This window comes from Dendrobates tinctorius, unplaced genomic scaffold (assembly GCF_039654945.1).
Source record: "Dendrobates tinctorius isolate UK_male_01 unplaced genomic scaffold, ASM3965494v1 ptg000134l, whole genome shotgun sequence".
Classification (NCBI taxonomy): Eukaryota; Metazoa; Chordata; class Amphibia; order Anura; family Dendrobatidae; genus Dendrobates; species Dendrobates tinctorius.
This window is the reverse complement of record NW_027361802.1, coordinates 10,419,961-10,446,726: the sequence shown is the minus strand read 5'-3', so window position 1 is coordinate 10,446,726 and position 26,766 is coordinate 10,419,961. Positions and strand designations below refer to the sequence as shown.

The 26,766-nt window shown below is 45.4% G+C and overlaps 1 protein-coding gene across 1 annotated transcript in view; it reads right to left on the bottom strand.

Moving 5' to 3' along the window:
- Positions 1 to 26,766, bottom strand: part of MAMDC2 (MAM domain containing 2) — a 249,584-nt gene that overhangs the window by 199,358 nt on the left and 23,460 nt on the right. The window lies entirely within an intron of this gene.

Below are 26,766 nucleotides of genomic sequence, written 5' to 3'. Positions count from 1 at the left end.
CTCCGTGGAGGCGTACTTCCTGGATGTCTGGAGCGCTTTTTGAGCTCATTTGCATGTCCAGGCTTCCTGATGATGGATTGGCCCATTTCCTGTTCACCAGCCAAAAGACCTGCGTATTGCTCGCAGGTCACACGTGTGTTCCGTGTGTAATGCGTATTTTTTGTGCACCCATAGACTTGCATTGGCGTACTACGGGCGTAGTACGCTGACAATCGCAGCATGCTGCGAGTGGCACGGAGCGTAGGATACGGAGGAGAAATATACGGCTGGTGCGAGGGACCCCATAGAGAATCATTTGTCCGTGTCTAATGCGTGCTTTTAGCGCCTCTCACTCTCCCGTATTCCTCGCCAGTGTGACTCCGGCCTAACCCCAAAGAGCTAACACAGCAGAATATCAAGAAAGTGCACAGGTGCACATAATTAATTATTTAAAATAGACACAGAGAGAAAAAAAAAAAACAACAGGATTGTATCCAAAAAGGACAAAAACACAACAGCCCACAACCCGCAACATATCCAATGTATCGAGGCATTTTGTGTCTGTTCATAATAGGGATATTTCTTTCATTAAAATTTATGCTATAGAACAAATTAAAAAAAGAACCAGAGGTGGAAATAGAGAAAAATTACTAAGAGACAGAGAGGCATTTTGGATTTACCTTCTTGATACACGAACACCTATAGGTATGGATTTGAGGAAAGAGTTTATGCTTTATTATTAATCATATTCATATAAAGTTTTTTTTTTTTTTGTTTTATTGTTGATGTGATATATTAATTTAATGTGTTGTGTACTTCACTTACATTTGTGTTTTTGTCCTTTTTGGATACATTCCTGTTTTTTGTTTTTTTTTTCTCTCTGTGTCTATTTTAATTAATTAATTATGTACACCTGTGCACTTTCTTGATGTTCTGCTGTGTTAGCTTTTTGGGGTTATTCTGAGTCTAAGGCCAGAGTCACACTAACCGACGCAAAATACGGTCCGTAGTTTACATGCGTAATACGGATGAATGACCCCTAAATAGTGCTCCGTACGTCATCCGTAAGCAAGGTGTGGTCGCATATTTTGCGCATGTCAGCATCCGTATAGAATCCGTATGTAATCCGTATGGCGAGATTTTCTCGCAGCCTTGCAAAATGGACATTTAACGGTTTTGAGGCCTGCTAACTATTTAAATCATTAGCCTGCACCCTATTTATTGACTCAGGGACAGGTGGCTGCCTCCATTCTGTCCATTTATGACCTTGCCTTGACTAGGTGTGTTGGTGTTGTATGTGCAACATGGCAGACAGTCTGAGTTTCAACACAACTGAGCAGGTTCTCTTCAACTGGCTTTTGTAACGCCGCTTTGGTCAACCATACCCAGTGATAGTGGATACGCGGAGGAGGAGACGCATGTGGGTACATCCACTTTTGAGGCAACAACTCACAAGAAGTCATTTCCACTGCCTCTATTCTTCTCTGCGGGAGCATCCGGAAAAATTCTACCAATACTGTCGCATGAGCCTTGCAACATTTGATCTACTCTTGGAGACAGTGCGCCCTGGGATAACCTTTCAGGACACAAGGATGCGCAAAGCTATATCTGCAGAGGAGCGACTTCTACTCACATTACGGTAAGTATTACACAACCACATTCTCTATGTTCATGATGTGTTGCCCAAAGTATGTTTTTTTTTGTTTTTTTTTTACTAAGCTTAATGCCCTCATCTTATTCCAGATATATTTACAGACCAGAATGTTATGTGTAAGGCTGGTTTCACATTAGCGCTTTTTAAGCGCACGCACGGCCGGGGGTAGCTCCGCCCCCGAGCCGGCTCTCTGCCTGGCGTGCCCGCCCCTTGCTTGTAGCGCCTGCGATCGGCGCACCCTATCTTTAGCATAGGGTGTGCAGATCGTGCGCAGGCCGTGCGCTAGCTGCGCTTTGACCTGCGCTGCGCACTTTTGACGGTGCGCCGTGCGCGCCAAAATCAAACTTTTCGGATTTCGGCGTGCTCGGCGCACCGTCAAAAGTGCGCAGCGCAGGTCCAAGCGCAACTAGCGCACGGCCTGTGCACGATCTGCGCACCCTATGCTAAAGATAGGGTGCGCCGATCGCAGGCGCCGCTGTGCTTTAGGAGGCGGCGCTACAAGCAAGGGGCGGGCACGCCGGGCAGAGAGCCGGCTCGGGGGCGGAGCTACCCCCGGCCGTGCATGCGCTTAAAAAGCGCTAATGTGAAACCAGCCTTATATGTACTGAATATCACGTAGTGATTCTGCGACCAAATATATGTGTGTTAGTAGATATGAATCAATAAAAAGTTTTGTATGTATGTACCTGGTGTTTTGTTAATTTGTGCATTCTAAAATGTTCCATTTCTGTTGTTCTTCAGCTTCCTGTCCACTGGTCTGTCTTATGCCGCCCTCCACCATGAGTTTCTCATTGTAAGATCTACCATTTCTGGCATAGTCAGGTCGACATGTAGTGAAATATGGTCAAGACTACATCAACTCGTCATGCCCCAGCCCAGGATGGAAGACTGGTTGAGGATATCAAGGGACTTTGAGGAGGAATGCCAGTTTCCTAACTGTATTGGGACCCTTGATGGCAAACATATCCAGGTGCGCAAGCCGCCGAACTCTGGCTCCCAATTCTTCAATTATAAACAATACTTTTCTGCTGTATTGTTAGCTCTGGCCGACCCTCAATACAAGTTTATAATTGTTGACATTGGGGCCTATGGAAGGATGGGAGACTCTAGAGTCTTCAATACTTCCATTATGGGTCGGTGGCTACGCACCAACCAGTTGGATCTACCACCACCATGCCAGCTACCAGGCTCCACTCAAGAATCAGTCCCTTATGTCCTTGTGGCAGATGATGCGTTTCAGTTAATGCGCAATGTCATGAGGCCATATCCCCAGCGCAACCTGGACCACCGGCGCAGAATTTTTAACTTGCGCCTATCACGTGCTCGGCGACTGGTGGAGTGTTTCTTTGGCATTCTTTGTGCCAAATGGCGGGTACTCCAGTCTGCCTTTCAGCTGAGTGAACAAAATGTTAATGAAGTTGTTAAAGCCTGTGTGGTTCTTCATAACTTCACCAGGATACATGATTGTTCCTCCTCTGCTGGGATTGTGTGTGGGTCGGACAATATGCGTAGGGCGAGACCACCTATCAACCCTCAACGTAGACCGCTCTCTGGGCTCAAAGTGCGTGATATTTTCGCAAATTACTTTATGTCACCTGAGGGGGAAACTTCTTGGCAAGAGCATGCTGTGTCTGTTATAATTTTTTGGTTTATGTCTGTCTAAATATATATATTTAAACCCCTTATGATTCTATGACTGTTTATTTGCATTGGTAAGCATACTGTATGTTAGTATGCTGACACCGTTTTCTTTAATTGAGACAGAGACGTAAAATGTAGTAGACAAATGTTTACTTTTGCCTTTTTTTTTTTTTTTTGAAGCAAAACATATTATTGCCATATGAGAAATGTGGCAATGGGCCAAATTGGCCTTTGTGCAGATGTGAAAATTGGGTACAATTAACATTTTCGGACATATAAAACAAACAAAATACCATTAGGCAATAACAAAATGGCAATATTATAAATTTTGGTACGTCGGGGGAGGAGAAGGCGGAAGACCAGCCTGTGTTTGCTGCTGGCCACTTTGCCCAACTTGGCCATCGCCCTGTGTGGGGGCATACTGTTGCCAATGATGTGGGTAGTGTACTGCCTCCTGGGATTGTGCTTGGTACTGGCCAGAGTGATACTGGAGAGGGGCCTCTTGTTGGGTTTGGTAGGCCCGTGTCTCATACCCACCAATATAGCCATGTCGTCCCCAACCAGGTTGGGACCAGCCTCCAACACTGGGTGGGAACAAGTGGCCATATTGGTGAGGTTGGCTAGAGCCAGACATATGTGGCTGCTGTTGGAAAGGTTGGGTAGGGGGAGGAAGGGGGTGAGGTGTAGGCCCACGTATTTGAGGATCCTCAGAGCCTGCTTGAGCAAGCATGTGTGTGGGGTGTGTAAGGCGCATTAGATTTCTGGGTGAAAGCTGCCACCTCTCCAGATATTCAAATAACTCATATGGGGTATTGGGGTGTGTGCTTGCATGAAGCAGGATCTGAAAACATCCTCGAATACGGAGCCTCACCTCACGGGAAAGGGCACGAAGTTAAAGGGCCAGGCTGCGTGAGTATGCCTCCTCGCCATCATCATTATTGACTCTAGCCAGATAGTTCAGTACCCCTGTGTCCAAATTGGTATGGGTATCTTGGGCAGGGATATGGCGCCTTCTTCTTCCTCGCCGAGATGGTCCAGCAGGCTGTGGGGAGCCCCGGATCTGGCCAGTTGGGCTGCTGCTCATGTTGCCCTGCTCCTCCTGTATGGCTGATGGTGCAGCAGACTGCTTATGGATGTGGTCCTGGTGGTGGGGTTTGTGGCGCAGGCATTGTGTTTTCCTGAGAGGAATCTTCACCCATGCTTCTTGGAGGGGAAGAAGATGGGCCAGCCACCTTATCCCCTACAGACTAAGGATCTATGATGGGCTCGGTATCTGAGCCAGTTCCTCTCTCCGTAAGGTTGGACTAAGTTCTGTTATGAAATAGAACAGAGCCAAAAATAAATCAATTTTTTTGGCCCTGTAAAGTATCTGTGTAATGTTGTGTGAGGTATCTACTTACGGTCTCAGATCCAGAATAGGAGCAAGGAAGGAGAGGCGGTCATAATAGATGTATTTCCTCTTTACCGCTGCTGACGTTACCCGCCCTGTATTGGTCGCGGATGCTGCGCCAGCGTCTCATCACATCTTCCACTGCAATGTGACAGGAAATATTCTCAATTTCACATATTTGATAGGTCAAATTTTCTACCAGTAGCCTAGGCATGTGGCATTCTGGGGTGTGCTTTCTACCCAGGGTGGCATATACACTCACTGGCCACTTTATTAGGTACACCTGTCCAACTGTGTGTTAAGACTTAATTTCTAATCAGCCAATCACATGGCGGCAACTCAGTGCATTTAGGCATGTAGACATGGTCAAGACAATCTCCTGCAGTTCAAACCGAGCATCAGTATGGGGAAGAAAGGTGATTTGAGTGCCTTTGAACGTGGCATGATTGTTGGTGCCAGAAGGGCTGGTCTGAGAATTTCAGAAACTGCTGATCTACTGGGATTTTCACGCACAACCATCTCTAGGGTTTACAGAGAATGGTCCGAAAAAGAAAAAAAATCCAGTGAGCGGCAGTTCTGTGGCCGGAAATGCCATGTTGATGCCAGAGGTCAGAGGAGAATGGGCAGACTGGTTCGAGCTGATAGAAAGGCAACAGTGACTCAAATTGCCACCCGTTACAACCAAGGTAGGCAGAAGAGCATCTCTGAACGCACAGTGCGTCGAACTTTGAGGCAGATGGGCTACAGCAGCAGAAGACCACACTGGGTACCACTCCTCTCAGCTAAGAACAGGAAACTGAGGCTACAATTTGCACAAGCTCATCGAAATTGGACAGTAGAAGATTGGAAAAACGTTGCCTGGTCTGATGAGTCTCGATTTCTGCTGCGACATTCGGATGGTAGGGTCAGAATTTGGCGTAAACAACATGAAAGCATGGATCCATCCTGCCTTGTATCAACGGTTCAGGCTGGTGGTGGTGGTGTCATGGTGTGGGGAATTTTTTCTGGGCACTCTTTGGGCCCCTTGGTACCAATTGAGCATCGTTGCAACGCCACAGCCTACCTGAGTATTGTTGCTGACCATGTCCATCCCTTTATGACCACAATGTACCCAACATCTGATGGCTACTTTCAGCAGGATAATGCGCCATGTCATAAAGCTCGAATCATCTCAGATTGGTTTCTTGAACATGACAATGAGTTTACTGTACTCAAATGGCCTCCTCAGTCACCAGATCTCAATCCAATAGAGCATCTTTGGGATGTGGTGGAACGGGAGATTCGCATCAGGGATGTGCAGCCGACAAATCTGCGCCAACTGTGTGATGCCATCATGTCAATATGGTCCAAAATCTCTGAGGAATGCTTCCAGCACCTTGTTGAATCTCTGCCACGAAGAATTGAGGCAGTTCTGAAGGCAAAAGGGGGTCCAACCCCTTACTAGCATGGTGTACCTAATAAAGTGGCCAGTGAGTGTATAATTGGGGCATCCAGGCCAGATACACAGGGGCACAATAGTTCATCTATCAAGTTACTACACTTAATAACTTGGTTGGCTAGGAGGATGAGGAGCTTGTGGGCTGTGCCAAATCATGGCAGTGTAAAACCATGGGTCACATCAAACTCTACCCGCCTCATGAGGCAAAAAGTACAAGCACAGGAAGGGGGGGGGGGCTGATTCTAAATGCATTTTTTGAAGTGAGGTAATTTTAAACAGTTTTTGGGTTGTACTTACTCAGTTGCTGCTGCTCCTCACGTGGCCGATCACCAAAATCGTGGAACATCTGGCAACATATGCGCCTCCATGACGCCTCCTTTCTTGCCCGGTTGGCATAATGGGCATCACGTTGGTCCCAGATTTCTGGCCGCTCCTGCATTAAGACAATCAGCATCTCCACATTGAGAAAATATGGCGCTATGACGCTGCAGGACTCCGTGGAGGCGTACTTCCTGGATGTCTGGAGCGCTTTTTGGGCTCATTTGCATGTCTAAGCTTCTTGATGATGGACTGGCCCATTTCCTGTCACTTGCCAAAAGACCTGCGTATTTCTCACAAGTCACACGTATGGTCCGTGTGTAATCCGTTTTTTTTGCGCACCCATAGACTTGCATTGGCGTACTATGGGCGTAGTACGCTGACAATCGCAGCATGCTGCGATTGGCACAGACCGTAGAATACGGGCGAGAATTATATAGCTGTTGGGAGCTGCCCCATAGAGAATCATTTGTCCGTGTGTGTGTGTAATGCGTGCTTTTAACGCCTCTCACTCGTCCGTATTAGTGTGACCCCGGCCTAAGAGCGTATACCACTCGAAACGCGCACAGAACCTCCTGGGCACTCTCTGTGCGGCTATCCCATGCCAGGGTAAAAACCGCAATGATGACTATAGCAGCCATGCTTGTATTTTAATGAAATAAATAAAGAAAATTCTGGATTTTACTCCTTGAGCTGGACTTTCCTTTTTCTATGAAGTATTCCAAGACGTCCAAGTGGAGACGTGTCCTTGCTTGGACCTTGCTGCAGCATCAATGAGGGGTGAGCTGAACTAAATCCTTTTTTCTCCAATGGTTCAGCATAACGATGATTAGTAGAGTTGAGCGACTTTGGTCGGATCGGGTTTCGTGAAACCCGAATGAAACAAAATAAGTTTCAGATGAAACTCGTCCGACTAGAGCAAAACAAAGTCGGAGTTTCGTCCGAAACCCGACCCCAATGCAAGTCAATGGGAAATAAAAGTCGGACGAAACTCCGACTTTGTTTTGCTCTAGTCGGACGAGTTTCATCTGAAACTTATTTTGTTTCATTCGGGTTTCACGAAACCCGATCCGACCAAAGTCGCTCAACTCTAATGATTAGTATAATGTGCCCTTTAAGCGGTTGTCAATTCTTAAGCTACAAGTCTGCAGTCACTCAATGTGACTGCAGACTTGGGAATCTTTACATCGTGCACATTGTGTGCCATGAGGATTCTCCAGTGCCAGCAAAAGAAGCTGGTGGCCAAGTAACTTTAAGTACGCCATTTGCATACTTTCAGCCACATTCCAACTATTATGTGTTTCTGGCCTCGATCAGTACACTTGGATGGGATGCATCCAGTGTGTGCGATGTGATGAGAACTCACAAGTCTGCAGTCACATAGACTGGTGGTGGACAACGGCCGTTTCGCGATTACTCGCTTCTACGGCTCCTGGACCCGTAGAAGCGAGTAATCGCGAAATGGCCGTTGTCCGGCACCTCCCTCCCCTAGCATTCCTCTAACATCCTGCATGTCCACATATCTATTGATGGAATTTTTGTGAAATAAAGACGCACAGTTTTTCAGCTATATCGGTGAGTGCTGCATATTTCTCCTTTTTTCGCCTTACATTGAAATATTCATGTTTTTTCATGCAAGCACCTCCGTTTTTTGACAGAAATATATACCGCAATACTTCAGATAAATTGCTCCGTCTGTTAATGTGGTGATTTGTGTGCCCTAGTATGCCGTTCATCTGTTTGCTCTTTGCTGGGATTAGACCTGTAGCTTAAGACCGGACATCCGCTTTAAGGCTGTGTACACTTTTCTAACTACAGTGGGGCAAAAAAGTATTTAGTCAGTCAGCAATAGTGCAAGTTCCACCACTTAAAAAGATGAGAGGCATCTGTAATTTACATCATAGGTAGACCTCAACTATGGGAGACAAACTGAGAAAAAAAAATCCAGAAAATCACATTGTCTGTTTTTTTTTCATTTTATTTGCATATTATGGTGGAAAATAAGTATTTGGTCAGAAACAAGCAATCAAGATTTCTGGCTCTCACAGACCTGTAACTTCTTCTTTAAAAGTCTCCTCTTTCCTCCACTCATTACCTGTAGTAATGGCACCTGTTTAAACTTGTTATCAGTATAAAAAGACACCTGTGCACACCCTCAAACAGTCTGACTCCAAACTCCACTATGGTGAAGACCAAAGAGCTGTCAAAGGACACCAGAAACAAAATTGTAGCCCTGCACCAGGCTGGGAAGACTGAATCTGCAATAGCCAACCAGCTTGGAGTGAAGAAATCAACTGTGGGAGCAATAATTAGAAAATGGAAGACATACAAGACCACTGATAATCTCCCTCGATCTGGTGCTCCACGCAAAATCCCACCCCGTGGGGTCAGAATGATCACAAGAACGGTGAGCAAAAATCCCAGAACCACGCGGGGGGACCTAGTGAATGAACTGCAGAGAGCTGGGACCAATGTAACAAGGCCTACCATAAGTAACACACTACGCCACCATGGACTCAGTGCAGTGCCAGACGTGTCCCACTGCTTAAGCCTGTACAAGCCTGTACATGTCCGGGCCCGTCTGAAGTTTGCTAGAGAGCATTTGGATGATCCAGAGGAGTTTTGGGAGAATGTCCTATGGTCTGATGAAACCAAACTGGAACTGTTTGGTAGAAACACAACTTGTCGTGTTTGGAGGAAAAAGAATACTGAGTTGCATCCATCAAACACCATACCTACTGTAAAGCATGGTGGTGGAAACATCATGCTTTGGGGCTGTTTCTCTGCAAAGGGGCCAGGACGACTGATCCGGGTACATGAAAGAATGAATGGGGCCATGTATCGTGAGATTTTGAGTGCAAACCTCCTTCCATCAGCAAGGGCATTGAAGATGAAACGTGGCTGGGTCTTTCAACATGACAATGATCCAAAGCACACCGCCAGGGCAACGAAGGAGTGGCTTCGTAAGAAGCATTTCAAGGTCCTGGAGTGGCCTAGCCAGTCTCCAGATCTCAACCCTATAGAAAACCTGTGGAGGGAGTTGAAAGTCCGTGTTGCCAAGCGAAAAGCCCAAAACATCACTGCTCTAGAGGAGATCTGCATGGAGGAATGGGCCAACATACCAACAACAGTGTGTGGCAACCTTGTGAAGACTTACAGAAAACGTTTGACCTCTGTCATTGCCAACAAAGGATATATCACAAAGTATTGAGATGAAATTTTGTTTCTGACCAAATACTTATTTTCCACCATAATATGCAAATAAAATGAAAAAAAAACAGACAATGTGATTTTCTGGATTTTTTTTTCTCAGTTTGTCTCCCATAGTTGAGGTCTACCTATGATGTAAATTACAGACGCCTCTCATCTTTTTAAGTGGTGGAACTTGCACTATTGCTGACTGACTAAATACTTTTTTGCCCCACTGTATATTATGTTAATTAATCTAAAATAAAAAAATACAGCAACTGTATATAGCCTAGCATTTTCTGATTACAGATTCTATATATTCTCAGGCTATGTTTCCATGACTAGTGTTTGGTGAGTTTTTGATGTTACAAATTTTCTGATGTTCTTACCTTTTTTATTTTATTGCATTTTTTCTTTTTTCTATGTGCATTTTTATTGCTTTTTTTTAACACAAGAGAATTTGAAATTTCATGCACCGCAGGTATATTTACGCTGCATAATAAAAAAAAAAAAGCACAGCGGACATGAGATTTCTATAAACCCTCATCCACATTGCTGGAACTGTAAAGACAGTGTTTTTTGAGCAGCAAAAGTTCACAGAGTCAAAAACTCACCGTGGGAACGTAACCTTATACAGTGCGTCTCCAAAAACTGCAAACAAACATTGTGCAGTCAATTCAAGGATCTTATTGTTATGGCTAATACATTCCAAACTATTAGTGGGGAATGTTTGTTGCTGAAATTATAGACCTCCATCCTTTGTTATCTGTAGGTAGATTCCGGTTTCTGGTTGCACCTTGAGTATAGAAGACATTTGCTGAGTCAAGTGAAGACAACAACTGTTTTAATACACTATTAGTACATATGCACACCAGTCCACCTATTAGCCACAGAGGGGAGATGTTCAGTAAGGCCTCATTAAGACATCCATTTTTCACAAAAGTGTTTTATCCATCATTTTCACATGTACCTATTTAGTCTACTGAGTTGTTCACATATTAAACTAAAAACCACAAAGTGGTGGTGCAGAGAAGCTGAGAGGACGTGCTTAGGCAGAGCTCCTACGATCCTGATTCAAATCCTGCCTTTATATCACCTGAAAGACCCATCTTGATAATACTGTGGACTCCCCAGGCTCCGGGGAACCTCTGGCTCCCGATGAGGTGCAGAGTGCGGCTTCAGTCGGGGTAGATCCCGGGAGACCCGGACGGAAAGCAGAGCCTGCAAGGAGGCGGCGGCCATTTTCTACTGCGTATTCTGAAACTGAGATGCAGCCTGGAAGACTTCACCTCAGGTGCGGCGGGTTGGACGGAGCGCAGGACTCATAAAGGTACACAGGAGGGTAAGCAAGGTGTGAGCTCTGGGAAATGAGCCCCATGCTCCCTCACTGAAGTTACACGTTGCCCGCTGGCGCCTGCGATCTTGATTAAATTCACCGCTCTCGTCACCTCTCAGTTGCTTGGGACTGGGGTCGCGGTCTCCGGCAGTTTGCTGGCGGCACACTTGTCATGGTCACGTGTGTCTGACGCAGATAATACCGCAAGGCGAACCCATAACACACGTGACCCTGGATACAGCGCCTCCAGTGGCGAATTTAAATAATAATACGTGCAGATGGATACACCGCCTCCACCTGGCGAATTTAGGTATTACACGTTAATATAAATTCTGGAAACCCCGCCTCCAGTGGGGCGAATTTAAATAATAAAACGTGCAGATGGATACACCGCCTCCACCTGGCGAATTTAGGAATTACACGTTATACATACATTCTTGAAACCTCGCCTCCAGTAAGGCAAATTAAATAATAAGGGGGACCTGGGAAACATTAACAATGGTGGGCCCTGCGATAGGGAATGGGGACATGGAGACCTCCTGTACTCCCCTGGGCCAGTGTCCCTGCACTCCTCACATTCCCTATACAGGCTCCGCACCTGTCGCCGCACGCGAACCTTAAACCCTTGCTCGCCCTGACCCTAAACCCTCGCTAGGGAATTGGTCGGTGCGGAGACTAATCCCACCACTGCACTAACAACACACATGAGGAAAGAAGACAATAAAGGGGGACACCACTTAGCTTTATGCTCTGTGCTTATGCTCCTGCAACAGAGCCCTCCACCTGCGTGCGTCTTCTCCTCCACCCGGATCCATCACCATAACAGGATCCTTCACCATAGTGCAGCCTTGGAGCAGAGTCCACCACCAGTTGCTGCTGCTTAGTAACAGAGTCCCAAAGATGAGTTCAGCTTCTGCCACGAAGGCAAGCATGCTTGAGTCCAGCTCAGCAGCCAAGTCGCACATGGTGAGTGCCACTCTCCATAGTCGCCACTCCACCAGTCCATGCAGACACTTCCTGCCGACACCATCACTGCGACCCCACCACGCCATGCCAGCCCTTCGTCCAGACACCATAGCTGACACACGTCCCCCCTGGCTAAGCTGCGCAGGACTCCTCCTCAGCTCCATCCTTCCACCAGGCTCTCACCAACTCAGAATCAATCAAAGAATGAATATCACCAGCCGTGATTACACACCCTGAGACTCATTTATAGAGCCCCACACCTGATTCATAATTATGTGTGCATTAAACCTAAAGTGCGATACCACTAACCACCACCGGGGACAGTCAAGTCACTTTGGCAACTTGCCAAAAGGAAAAAAAGTTCACTCTGTGCTTTTAAAACTGTCAGATCAAATTCAGATCATGACAACACTTCATCGGATCGCACGCCGGGGTCTGTTGTAGGACCTTTATAATACGTTTTCACTGCCCAAAAGCTAAGGTCGCATTGGGTATTATATCCTGCTGATAAAACGACATAACAGACTGTGCTGGTATCTCTACTTTCACTTTCAATTCCCTGGGGCTGGAAGGGTGGATAGCGCAGCAACTAGGGCCCCGTCACCCATAGCGACGCACCAGCGATCCCGACAATGATATGACCTTGTCAGGATTGCTGGTGTGTCACTACATGATTGCTGGTGAGCTGCCAAACAGGCAGCTGCGCGCTTAGAAACCCGATGTGTACATTAGTTACCAGCGCCATCTCGCTGATCGCTGGTCTCCCGTCTGCCACACGCAGCGATGCGTGCTCACCAGCGGGAGACCAGCGATCAAAAAAATGTCCTGGCCATTCTAGGACTATCAGCGATACCCGTCAGGGGGGCCGGTCGCTGGTAAGTGTCACACACAGCGATCTCGTTGGTGAGATCGCTGTTGTGTCACAAAACTTGAGATTGCTGGGTATGATGGGGGCTTTACTGACAGAGCAGCATATTATCATATTATAGCTGGAAAAGAGCTGCACAACTGACCAGATAAGATTGGTTGTTCTGTCTCACAATAGTAAATTCAGGCAAACAAAGCTCCTGCACTACAAGAGAGCTGCTATAAATTAGGGGCAAAGGAAAGGGACAATTTACTTCACCAACTTGCTATACCACATAAATCTTAACCATGAGCCCGCCGAAGAGTTCAGGGGCGGTTGAAAAACTAAAAGAATTTGCAAGGCCCGACCCCTCTGATAATTCGAGATCCCGCAGAAATACTCCATCAAATGTTAAAGCTGCGGACCATTGTAAAAATCGCACTTCTGACGGCGGAGAGGGAGGGGATGAAGAAAACTTGACTCTAAGGCAGGCGTCTGAACAATTAATGAAAGCCATATATCTAACTAGAACATCCCTGACTGGGAAAATAGAGGAAGTACATTCGGAAGGGTGGGGCATCTTTGGCAGGATATGCAAGCCATGAGAGGGCACATTACGAAAGTCAAAACGAGAGTCTTCAGCCTGGAAGATACCCTTACGCCCTTAGAAAATAAACTGACAAAAGTAGCTGGCTACATAAATGCCTGGAGGCAGAAGGTGGATGACGTGGAAAACAGATTGCGCCGGAATAATATCCGAATCCGAATTTTTGGAAAATTGGCTTAAAGACACTCTTTGAAATGAGTTCTCTTCAACCTTTTCTGTAGAAAGAGCCCATAGAGTCCCAACAAAATCTCTCGCCCCAGGTAGTCCGCCACGTCCTTTTTTGGCACGTCTCCTAAACTGCAGGGAAAGAGACACTATCCTCCGAATGGCAAGGCAAAAAAGCCCCATTAAATTCAATAATGCCACAATATCACTTTTTCCAGATTTTTCAATGGAGCTACAGAAGCAGCGGACTCAATTTATGGAGATCAAGAAGCAACTCAGAGAAAGAAATATCTTATACTCAATGATCTACCCAGCTCGACTCCAAATTGTTTACGAGGACTCTTCCATATTCTGCACAACCCCGGTGGAGGCCGTGGAATGGCTGCAGTCCCATGCATGAGCAAATGGAATGTCACCCTGATTTGACTGCTGCCGTCCCCTATATGGGTACATAGGGGGAAAAGGGGCTCTTTCCACCAACGTCCAATGTAACACTGATACCTGACACTGTGTTCAGTGAGGGTACCCTCTTTTTGCTAATATGACAGGAGTTTGGGACTGTGCTCCTCTTTCAACTTTATTTTGTTTTTTCTTGTTTCAGTATTGCTATTTGATGTTTATATAGATACTGCTGCCAATATATTAATTATCACCCTCCTGATGAAGGAATTCTAATTCCGAAACGCGTGTCGGAGTTGCGCTGTATTCAGGACCTGTGGCATTTATAGATATAGGTCCCCATTTATGAATAGTGCGGTCTTTGTGTTTTTGTGATCTCTGTGTGCTCCATTTTACCCAGGCACCACACTGTCATACCTGTATCCCATTTAATCTGCACACACTGTCATATTTGTTTATTTATTTTTGGATCGTTTGATATACATAGTTCCCACCTTTAGAAGCACTGGTGTTAAAATATATATTTTATTTATTATTGTTATACATTTCTTATAGTCTATATTTTTATTGGTGCTCAATATATTGGTTAATTATGCTGCCTGTAAGGTTCAGTCTGTGTGACACTGTACACCATATTAGGACAGGGGACCATGGGGTCTGAATTAATATGTATGACTTGGAATGTGAGAGGTCTTGGGTCTCCCCAAAAGAGAATTAAGTTTTTTTCCCAAATTAAACGTCATCATCCTCACATTGTGGCCCTGGTTGAAACACACTAGAACAGAGATTCGGCTCGTTATGTGCATAAACCATGGGTACAATGGTCTATACATGCATTCCACACCAGTTACTCTAGAGGGGTTTCTTTGTTAATCCATAGGGATACTAGATGGAAGGTCAAGGAGGCTCGGAAAGACCCAGAGGGACGCTTTGATTTTGTGCACGCGTCGATAGATTTGAAAGACTATGTCATAATGTGTGTCTATAACCCACCCCCGGCCTATATATCAGTCGTTAAAAAGGCGGTAAGCTTTGCATTAAATTATCCAGATGCATTAGTTATGTGCATGGGAGATTAGAACCTTGTCATGGATAACGGCCTTGATAGATTTAGACTAGATGACGGAGTATCTGGGATGGCCTACTCTTCATCTCCGCTATCATTGTTCATCAAGGGCAGTGGTTGGTTGGATTTGTGGAGGATACATCATCCTGACGTGACAGAATATACCTGTCACTCGTCCATTAGACGCACTCTATCTCATATAGATTATATATGTGGTTCCAGTAACTTGGCAATGTGGGTGGGGGATGTGGAACATGGGAACAGGGGCATCTCAGATTATAGCCCGATAATACTTACACTTAGATTTGGCCAAAGGAATCGTAATCTATTTTGGAAGTTGAACCCATTTTGGCTGAAATTAATAGGCCCCAATGACAGAACTCTAGACCAATTAGACTGCTTCATTTTGTCCCACCCTGAACCCCAGAATATTAACTTGTTTTGGAACGCACTTAAAGCGTATCTAAGTGGATGTTTGTCTTCCACAATCTCCTATATTAAACGGGTGACATCTAGGGAAGATGATGAGATGGAGAAGTGATTGAGGGATTCAGAAGCAAATTATATAGATAATCAAACAAATGAAAATAGAAATGAGTGGCTAAACTCATAGATTATACACTCAATATATGGATACAAAATCTAAACGTAAATTATTTTTTAATCGTCAGTCATATTTTGAACTAGGAAATCAGTCCAGCAAGTTATTGGCATTTATAGTGCGCCAACACAACACATCTAATACCATACTTCAAATTTGAAAACTAGATAACTCAATAGTAACCTGAACGGGTGATATATTCCAGAGTTTCCATGACTATTATAAAACATTATATAGTTCCAAAGGGGATTTTAGTACTTCGGACTGTCTTGAGTATTTATCAGACGTAAAGTTTCCCACACTGAGTGCCACTCAACAAGCCTTTCTGGATGCAGACTTCACAATAGAGGAACTAAATGAATCCATAGCGGATATGGCCTCTGGGAAGGCGACAGGGCTGGATAGATTTCCCATAGAAATGTACAGGAAATATCGGGATGTTTTGGCACCACTCCTTCTGAGGGTGTTTCAGAGGACCTGGGAGGAAGGTTCTTTACCGGACTCCTTTTATGAGGCAAATATAATAGTGCTTAGGAAGGAGGGGAAGGATCTTCTTGAATGTGGATCATATCACCCCATATCGTTGGTAAATGTGGACTATAAGATCTTCACTAAAATCCTCGCCACTAGATTAAATTCGGTAATACTAGAAATACAACCAGACCAGGCCGGTTTCATGCCCGGGAAAAATATATCTATTAATATTAGGAGAGTTCAGTCAGTGGTCCAGTACAGTTTCCTACTGCCAGATAATGAATGGGCCTTGGCCTCGCTGGATGCGGCTAAGGCCTTCGATTCTCTTGAATGGTCCTTTTTATCTGCATGTTTACAAAAATATGAATTCGGCTCCAAATTTAGGAAGTGGATCTGCGCGATGTACATGAAACCAAAAGCCTGAATAATAGTAATTAACTCTGTATCCGAATCGTTCTCTTTGGCAAGAGGAACACGCCAGGGGTGCCCCCTTTCCCCGGACCATTTTTGTGCTTGCTATTGAAGCGTTGGCGATCCGTATAAGATCCACTCCAGTCATTAAAGGTATAGAAATAGCGGGCCGTTTAGATACCATTGGCCTATATGCTGATGATATGGTGATATTTGTGGATAAAGCAGAAGAAACACTACCCCATGTAATTACTACTATATACAAATTTAGTAACTATTCAGGATTATACATAACTTGGGATAATTCCGCCTTGATGCCTCACTCTCTTGGTCCAATGGATCACCTTGAAATGTTATCCCCATTGCCTGTTGTAACTAACTTTTAGTACCTGGGAATAATTATTTCAAAATATAGTAGACTTGACTTACAAATGAATATTTTCCCGTTGTTAGATCTTGTTAAACTTAAATTTGCTATCTGGAGTAGATTGCCATTATCTATCTCCGGAGATATTACCGTGATTTAAATGATCCTACTCCCCAAACTCAGTTACTCCCTCCAACATAGTGCCGTACTGAACCCTATAATCCTTTTTCTCAGGCCTAAATTCATTAATCTCATCCTTTATATGGGGGAAAACCAGACTTAAACTCAAATTGTCTACCTTACATAGGTCTAAACAGTTGGGCGGGGTGGCATTGCCAGATTTCTTTGACTGGGCAAGTCAGCGCCCTGAGTTGATGGATGCCCAATAATTGTTTGCCTAACTCGGAAAGCCATCTGGCTCATGCTGCAGGGACTGATTTCTTGTTGTGGTTTTTAGAAGTAGACAAACCTAACGTCTCTGGATTATTACCCTTACTGCGGTTGGTAAGGTCAGTCTGGACATAACTTAAACGAGTGGTTCGCTTTGTTGACGTTATAGCTGAAATGTCATTATGGAATAATTCTTAATTCCCGATGCTATTAAACCACCCGTCCACTTAATTCTGGATCTTGTATAATGTTTCCTCGATTAACAATTTATATGATCACAATGTCCTAATGTCCTTCGAGCAAATACAAATTAAAAGGTGTCCCGAGGTCCCAATTTTTTCGATACCTACAGCTTAGATCAGCGATTTAATCACACTTACGTAACAGAAATATGACCCAAGCAATATAGTCCTTTCCTTTGATAAGGATTCTCAAATCACAAGGCCCCCAGGGTCTTATTTCTACCTTATATACTTATATGCTGTCCGCGGGCTCTGACTCTGCTTTATCGTCAGTAAGGGAGAGGTGGAGGTCTCTAGTTCCAGATATCCAAAATGAAAATTGGGAGGAGATCCTTGGTTCTCCAACCGGGGTGTAACCATCAGCCAATAATAAAATTACTCAAATGTATATAATGCACCAGTCATATCCGACCCCACTACAGCTATTTAGGATGGGGTGGTCCCAATCCTCAGATGTGGATGGTGTGGGGATGCCCAACTATTCTATCTTTTTGGAGTGAAGTGACCTCATTGTTAACCTCCCTCATAGGTACTCCTGTTCCTCTCACTCCATTGGTATGTGTCACGGCCCCCGTCACGCCTGTCTACTCACCTCCCCCCTCCTGCGCCGCAGCCTCTCACCTCCCGACAGCTGCGGCATCCTCCTCTGACTGCTCCGCGGCTGAAGGCGTCACTGCACGCTATGCGCATGCGCCGTAGGCCACGTCTCCCTCCACCTCCTTGTAACATGGCGGTGCCCTGACCCGGAAGCACCGCCAGACCAATGGGAGGCTATCCCTGGGTATTTCAGGCCGCCCTCCTGTAATGGAGGAGCCTGATCTTTGAGTTCAATAGCACTATAGGCCCGCTACTCCTTTTGTCTGTGGTTACCTCTCTCCCTTGCTTGTCTCCCTGCAGCCCCTGCTCCGGTCCGGCCACCTGTGTCCCTGCTCCGTCCTGCTGTCCGTGCCTTCCTCCTGCCGTCCTACTCCGGTCCCACCTCCTGTTGTCCTGTGGTCCAATCCTGCCATCCTACTCCGGTCCTCCTTCCTGTTGTCCCGTGGTCCACTACTGCTCCAGTCCTGTCTCCCGTGTCCTGCTCCGTTCTGTTGCTCCATGGTCCAATCCAGCCGTCCTACTCTAGTCCTACTTCCTGTTGTCCCGTGGTCCACTCCTGCAGTCCTGCTCCAGTCCTGACACCTGTGTCCTGCTCCGTCCTGTTGCTCCGTGGTTCCCGTCTGCAGTCCTACTCTGGTCCTGTCTCCTGTTGTGTCGTGGTCCATTCCCACAGTCCTACTCCACTCCTGCCTCCTGTGTCCTGCACCTTCCCGTTGTTTCATGCTCCTCGCACATAGTCCTACTCCAGTCCATTCAGAGCGCCCCTCTTGGTACCGGCTACTGTGGTACTCGAACCTCTGGACCTGCTCCTAATCATCCCTGTATAGGGGTCGGCTTCACCTGGTTGCTCGCCCAGGGGCCCCTCGGTGCCACCGTCCAGAGTGTCCACTCCAGGAGGCTTGCCTCGCCAAGCCCGGACGCTAACAGTATGTCTGTTTGGTGTGCTGGAGGAAGAGATATAGGGACATCACGTTAGAATTTTCCTGTGGGAGACACTTTTTTTTGCCAGGAAAATATTGGCTTTGTGCTGGATGGCCCCCGTCACACACAGCGAGATCGCTAGCGAGATCGCTGCTGAGTCACAACTTTTGTGACGCAACAGCGATCTCACCAGCGATATCGCTGTGTGTGACACGTATCAGCGACCAGCCCCCCTCCGGGTATCGCTGATAGTGCTCGAAAGCCCTGGACATTTTTTTGATCGTTGGTCTCCTGCTGGCCAGCACGCATCGCTGCGTGTGGCAGGCGGGAGACCAGCGATCACCGAGCTGGAGCTGGTATCCAAGGTAAACCGCGCGGCGCTTAGAAACCCGCTGTTTACCTTGGATACCAGCTCCCTGCACCAGCACGCTGGTATCTAAGGTACACAGCGGGTAACTAAGCGAAGCACGCGCTTGATACCCGCGTCGTCGCTGGTCCTGATCGCTGCTATCTGCCTGTTTGGCAGCTCACCAGCGATCATGTAGCGACACACCAGCGATCCTGACAAGGTCATATCGTTGTCGGGATCGCTGCTGCGTCGCTATGTGTGACGGGGGCCTTAGAGCTTGGATTGAACTAGTAAATTCAGTTATACTTTACGAGCAGACACTGCACCAGAATGGGGGATGATTGGGGAAGTTTAATAAAATTTGAGATGTATGGAATTCATCTCCCCTTACTATATCAAAGCGTAGACAGTTTTTAGCATAATAGCTGTAGTGAAGAATATATTGACTTATACTTTATAGGTTTATGTCATCAGTGCTATGGAGGTTGTTTTGGCAGCAGGGTAGGAGTAGTTTTTTGTATTATGTTAGATATGTTGGTTGTAATGTATAATTCTGGGTTAGGCCCCTTTCACATATCAATTTTTTGCAACGAGTAGCAATCCGTCAAGTTTTGAAAAAAACGACTAATGTTGCCGGATCTGTTTTTTTCTCATAGACTTGCATTAACGACGGATTCCAACTGATGGCCGCACGTTTCATCTGTCGGGAAATTCTTTGTCCGTTGGCCGGAGACAACGGACATAGGAACATTTTTTTGTCTCCGTCAAAAAGTCGGACAACAACGGATCCGGCGTCGTCCGTCGTTTGCTAGAATGGAAGCCTATGGGCGCTGGATCCGTCGCTGTCTGACAAATGACGGAATCCGTCGCCGAATTCCGTTTTATTTTAACTGCGCATGCGCTGACACTGTGTGCCTGTATGGTGTGTGGGCTATGTGTGTGTGCGGGGGTATGCGGGTCTGTGCAAGGGTCTGTGCGTGGGTATGCGGGTCTGTGTGGGAGTCTGTGTGGGGGTATGCGGGTCTGTGCGGGGGTGTGCGCGGGTATGTGGGCTGGGCGGGGTCTGTGAGCAGGTATGCAGGGCTGTGCGGTTGAATCTAAAAAAAAAAACAAAAAAACACATACATGTAATCCAATTATTACGACTGTACCACGACGATCTCCCGTGGAGAGCTGTCACATCAGGGGCTCCGGTGATACAATGACGGAGATAATCCTCTGCATTGTATCACTCCACCGCCGACCGGTCACCTGAGTTAACAATGCTAACATGTCAATTTGCAGCACTACAGCGTGAGTATTTTGTCACGCTGCAGTGCCGTAAAGCAAGAGGTTTATCTCCAATGACACACTGCTGAAGGGTTATCTCCGGTCAGTGTGTCATCGGAGGCCTATAGAGAGGTCACATCTGCTGATGTGACAGCTCTATAAGGGAGATCGTCGTGGGACCATCGTTATTAATGGGATTACGTTGGACATGGAGTATATTGTTGGTTTGTTTTTTTATTTTTTTTGCTGGTGATCGATGGCTTCGACTGGATAGGTGTAAAATAAAAATTTTGAAAAAATGTGTCGTGTTTTATTTAATTAAAATACTTTATTCTTATGTGTTTGTTTGTTTTTTAACCCTTTATTAATATAAGATTAATAATGGATAGGAGTCTTATTGACGCCTCTCCATTATTAACCGGTCTTAATGTCACCTTACAATAGCAAGGTGACATTAACTCCTTATTAAGTGCCAGGGGCGGGGGCCAATATCCATGGCCCCTTTCTAGGCTATGAATATTAACCTGCAGCTGTCTGCGTAGCCTTTCTGGCTATAAAATATAGGGGGACCCCATGTAATTTTTTTGGGGGGACCCCCTATTTTAATAGCCAGTAAAGGCTATGCAGACAGCTGCAGGCTGATATTCATAGCCTGGGAAAGGGCCATGGGTATTCCCGCCCTTCCCAGGCTACAAATATTGGCCCCAGCCGTCGGCTTTCTCCCTCTGGCGCAGAAAATGGCCCATGCCATTTTTTTTTCCGTTTTTTTTTTTTTTTTTAATAAAAAATATTCATTAATAAACATCGACCTTGATATTATTTATCTATCTATATCTATCCACAGATATATAAAAATGTAGATATATCTATGGATATTTCTATGGATATATCTATAGTATATCCATAGATATATCCATGGATATGGATATATCTATGGATCTATGTATATATCTATAGATATATCTATGGGTATATCTATAGTATATCCATAGATATATCCATAGATATATCTATGGATATATCCACAGATATATCTATAGATATATCTATAGATATCCATAGATATATCCATAGATCTATGGATATAGCTAGGGGTATATCCATAGATAGATCTATATCTATGATATATAGATGTATATATCTATATATGGATATATCTATAGATATATCTATATCTATTGTGATGCAGTGACCCCTGTGACAGCTAGGGGGCGCTGTATGGGCTTCCCAGGACATGCAGGCAGGCGTTTTCTTTATTGTGATTGGGAAATGATGAGCGGCAGGGTTGTGAATGGCCGATATGTATCACAAGGGTGGGTGCCTTGTGATGGAAGCTGGAACATGTGTTGATCACCAGAGGTACTGCTGAGGGTTTGCTGCAGTGTAATAGGGAGAGCTTCCAGGTGGCTGGTGAGATGGGTGGGAACGGTCACCTACAAAGTCACCCAGGGACATGTGTCTGAATGCCCAAAGTATATGTGTGTGTATGGTTGGGTGTCTGAAACGGACCTGCAATGAGGTCATGGCCATGTGATCACCTGTGGGTGTGGCTACAGACCATATAAGGTACCTGAGGTCTGGTCACATGGGGAGAGTGTGTACCTGAATGGTTCAGGGTGGAAGGTCCTGGAGGGTCTAGGTGTTGGAAGGTGTGCTGTCTTCCTGAATAGCACCTGCTGCGACCTTGGACCTGGTGAGGCCGGTGTGTTGGGAGTCCCTGGGAGTAGGGACGGATCCCTGAATAGCACCCGGTGAAGCGTGAGTGTTGGACAGTCTCAGGAGGGGACGGGTGTCCTGAATAGCACCCGCTGAGGCCCTGGACCTGGTGAGGCCGGTGTGTTGGGAGACCCAAGGAGTAGGGTCGGATCCCTGAACAGCACCCGGACCGGCCACGTGTGTGAGCAGAGTCTGTGCCGGCCTGCGTTTGGGGAAGCCACTGCCCGGCTGTGGTCTGGAACTGCGGGGCGGCCTAGTGAATAAGGCACTGTCCGGATCAGTGAGCCCAGTGCGGCCGCTTCCCCGAAAGAAAGGACTAGCCAAGAGTCGGCGTCTGGAGCAGCAGCTCCTCAGGGGTAACCCCAGATAGGGGGAAATAACTGTGTTGAGGCTATAGAGCCTGTTACTGGACATGGCACAGCCTGTATGGTCTCAGAACTGAGAGAGCGGAGCTCTAATGTGAACACTTATACAAGACTGTTTTCTTTGTGTTGCCTTATATGGTTTATGCCATTCAATAAACCACATAGACTGTTTAACGGAGAGTGTTCCTGTGTGACGTGAATGCGCTGCCAAGTGAGTGTCCCCCAATACACTCGGTGAGCGCTGCCTTACAATATGTATTCTATCTATCCCACATCTATCCATCTATAGATCTGTCTATCTATCTGTCTGTGGGCGTTTTTAAAAACGGATCAGTCAAAAAAACTGAAGAAACGGATGAAAAAACGGATGCGACGGATCCGTTTTTTTGATGGCTCCGGCGAAAAAACTGATCCATCGCATCAGTTTTTCACAATCTGCGACGGATCCGTTGATACGTCAATCCGATGGATTGTGACTGACGCCAAAAAACTGACATGTGAAAGCAGCCTGCATAACCAAACATTTGTATAGATGAATAACGAGTACTTGTAACTACTCCTAGATTATCCATAGGCCGCGCAAGAGAGTCAAGACCTGTGAAATTAAGATCTGTGCAAATAACTCAATATGCAAACTTGTTGAGTTTTCTTCCTTTAGGCTAAGTGCACACGTACCGGAACTCTCGCGGAAATTACCGCGAGAATTCCGGAATTCCAGTCCGCGGGAAAATCACATTTTAAATTCCCGCGATTTTCCCGCGGAAAAACTAGCATTTTGCAAGCGTATTTAGCTTGCAAAATGCTAGCGTTCTCCAAGCGATCTGTAGCATCGCTTGGAGAACTGATTGACAGGTTGGTCACACTCGTCAAACATAGTGTTTGACAAGTGTGACCAACTTTTTACTACTGAGGCCGCCTATGCGGCATCAATAGTAAAAGATAGAATGTAAAAAAAAAATAAAAAATGGTGTTATTCTCACCCTCCGACGTCCCGCGCAGCTGTTCCCAGTAATCCTTTGCGAAAATGCCCGCGATGACATCAGTTCTCGCGGTTATTCGCGATGACGTCGCGCGAATGACCGCGAGACTTCGCGATCCCGCGAGAACGGACGCCATCGCGGGCATTTTCGCAAAGGACTACTGGGAACGAAAGCGTGAAAAGAAGCAGGAAGACTGCGCGGGACGTCGGAGGGTGAGAATAACAATATTTTTTATTTTAAATTCTTTTTTAACAGGGATATGGTACCCAAAGCCCGGAGGACAGTCTCCTCTCCTCCGGACCGTGGGTACCATCCGCAATTGTTCTGCTTACTTTCCGCATGGTGTGCACAGCCACATGCGGGAAATAAGCGGAACAATGCATTCCTATGGGTGCGGGATCGCCGCGATTCCGCAAATTAATGAGCATGCTGCGGTTTTTACCGCGAAGCGATTCCGCCGCGGTAAAAACCGCAGCATTAGTACAGCATTGCGGAATCCCATAGGAATGCATGGGATGCTTATTTTTCGCGTTTTCGCGGCAAAATCGCGCGGTTAAAACCGCCGCCGAAACGCGAAAAAAACGCCACGTGTGAACTCAGCCTTACAGATATGATGATCGTGTGTATACATTGCATTGGTTGTTTACAAAATGTGTACATCTGTTTGTTGTTTAATAAACGAATTTAAAAAACCACAAGGTACAACAAATGCATATACAGTGGGGAAAAAAGTATTTAGGCAGCCACCAATTGTGCAAGTTCTCCCACTTAAAAATATGAGAGAGACCTGTAATTGACATCACAAGAGGATCACAACGATTAGAGTCAAACTGAGAACTCAAATCCAGAAAATCACCTTGTCTGATGTGGCAAGATTTATTTTGCAAATTATGGTGGAAAATAAATATTTGGTGATTAACAAAAGTTCATCTCAATATTTTGTTATATATCCTTTGTTGGCAACGACAGAGGTCAGTTGGTGGCATGTTAGCCCATTCCTCCATGCAGATCTCGAGAGCAGTGATGTTTTGGGCCTTTGGCTGGGCAACACGGATTTTCAAATCCCTCCAAAGGTTTTCATAGAATCATAGAATCGTAGAGTTGGAAGGGACCTCCTGGGCTATCTGGTCCAACCCCCTGCTCAAAGCAGGATTCGCTAAATCATCCCAGACAGATGTCTGTCCAGCCTCTGTTTGAAGACTTCCATTGAAGGAGAACTCACCACCTCTCGTGGCAGCCTGTTCCACTCATTGATCACTCTAACTGTCAAAAAGTTTTTTCTAATATCTAATCTGTGTCTCCTCCCATTCAGTTTCATCCCATTGCTTCTAGTCTTTCCTTGTGCAAATGAGAATAAAGTTGATCCTTCTACAATGTGACAGCCCTTTAGATATTTGTAGACAGCTATTAAGTCTCCTCTCAGTCTTCTCTTTTGCAAACTAAACATTCCCAAATCCTGCAACCTTTCCTCATAAGACAGGGTTTGCAGACCGGTCACCATTCGCTCTTTTCTGAACTTGCTCCAGTTTGTTGATGTCTTTTTTAAAATGTGGTGCCCAAAACTGGACACAATATTCCAGATGAGGTCTGACCAAAGAGGAGTAGAGGGAAATAATGACTTCACGTGATCTAGACTGTATGCTTCTGTTAATACATCCTAGAATTGCATTTGCCTTCTTTGCTGCTGCATCACATTGTTGACTCATATTCAGTCTGTGATCTATTAGTATACCCAAGTCTTTTTCACATGTGCCCTCACTAAGCCCTATTCCTCCCATTCTGTATATGCTTTTTTCATTTTTATTGCCCAGATGTAGTACTTTGCATTTCTCCCTGTTAAAAACCATTCTGTTAGTTGCTGCCCACTTCTCCAGTTTATTTAAATCTTTTTGAATCCTCTCTCTCTCTTCTCTAGTATTAGCTATCCCTCCTAGCTTTGTGTCATCAGCAAATTTAATCAGTTTACCCTCAATTCCTTCATCTAAATCGTTGATAAAGATGTTGAACAATACAGGGCCCAGGACAGAGCCCTGTGGTACCCCACTTGAGACATTCTTCCAACTGGATGTGCAGCCATTTACGACCACTCTTTGGGTCCGATCACTAAGCCAGTTATGAATCCACCTAACAGTTGCCTTGTCCTTTCCATACTTAGTCATTTTTTCAATAAGGATTGTATGAGAGACTTTGTCAAATGCTTTGCTGAAGTCAAGGTATACTATATCTACAGCATTTCCTTGATCCACCCAATCAGTGATACCGTCATAGAAAGAAATTAAGTTAGTCTGGTCTGACATGACTTATTAGTTACAAACCCATGCTGACTCTGTTTAATCACTTCATTCTTATCCAGGTATTGACATACATGTTGTTTAATAATTTGTTCAAAGATCTTTCCTGGTATAGAAGTCAGACTCACCGGCCTATAGTTGCCTGGGTCCACCTTCTTCCCCTTTTTGAAGATAGGAACAACATTTGCTCTTCTCCAGTCTTCTGGCACTTCTCCTGTTCTCCAAGAATTTTCAAAGATTATGGAGAGGGGTTCAAAAATTTCTTCTGCTATCTCCTTCAGTACTCTTGGGTGTAATTCATCTGGACCTGGAGACTTGAATTCATTTAGGTTAGCTAAGTGTTTCCTCACTATCTTTCTGTTTATAGATATCCTGGATTCTTCTATTCCCTTAATAGGACAGTGAAGAACAGTTGATGTTACATTTCCTTTCTGAGAGAAAACAGATGCAAAATAGGAATTTAAAAGTTCAGCCTTCTCAACATCCTGTCTTACAATTTCATCATTTTCATCCTGTAAAAATCCTATAGCATCTTTGACTTTTCTTTTACTTTTGACATATCCCCAAAATCCTTTATTATTGCTTTTGACATCTCTTGCAAGCCTCAATTCATTTTCAGCTTTAGATAATCTAACTTGTGCCCTGCAGGTTCTGCAGACAGCATTATATTCTTCTTTAGATATGCCTCCCTCTTTCCATTTTATAAACATTTTTTTCTTCCTTTTTAGCATGTGCTTAAGTTCTGTGTTCATCCATCCTGGTTTCCTTAAATGCTTCCTATTCTTCCCTCTTTTCGGA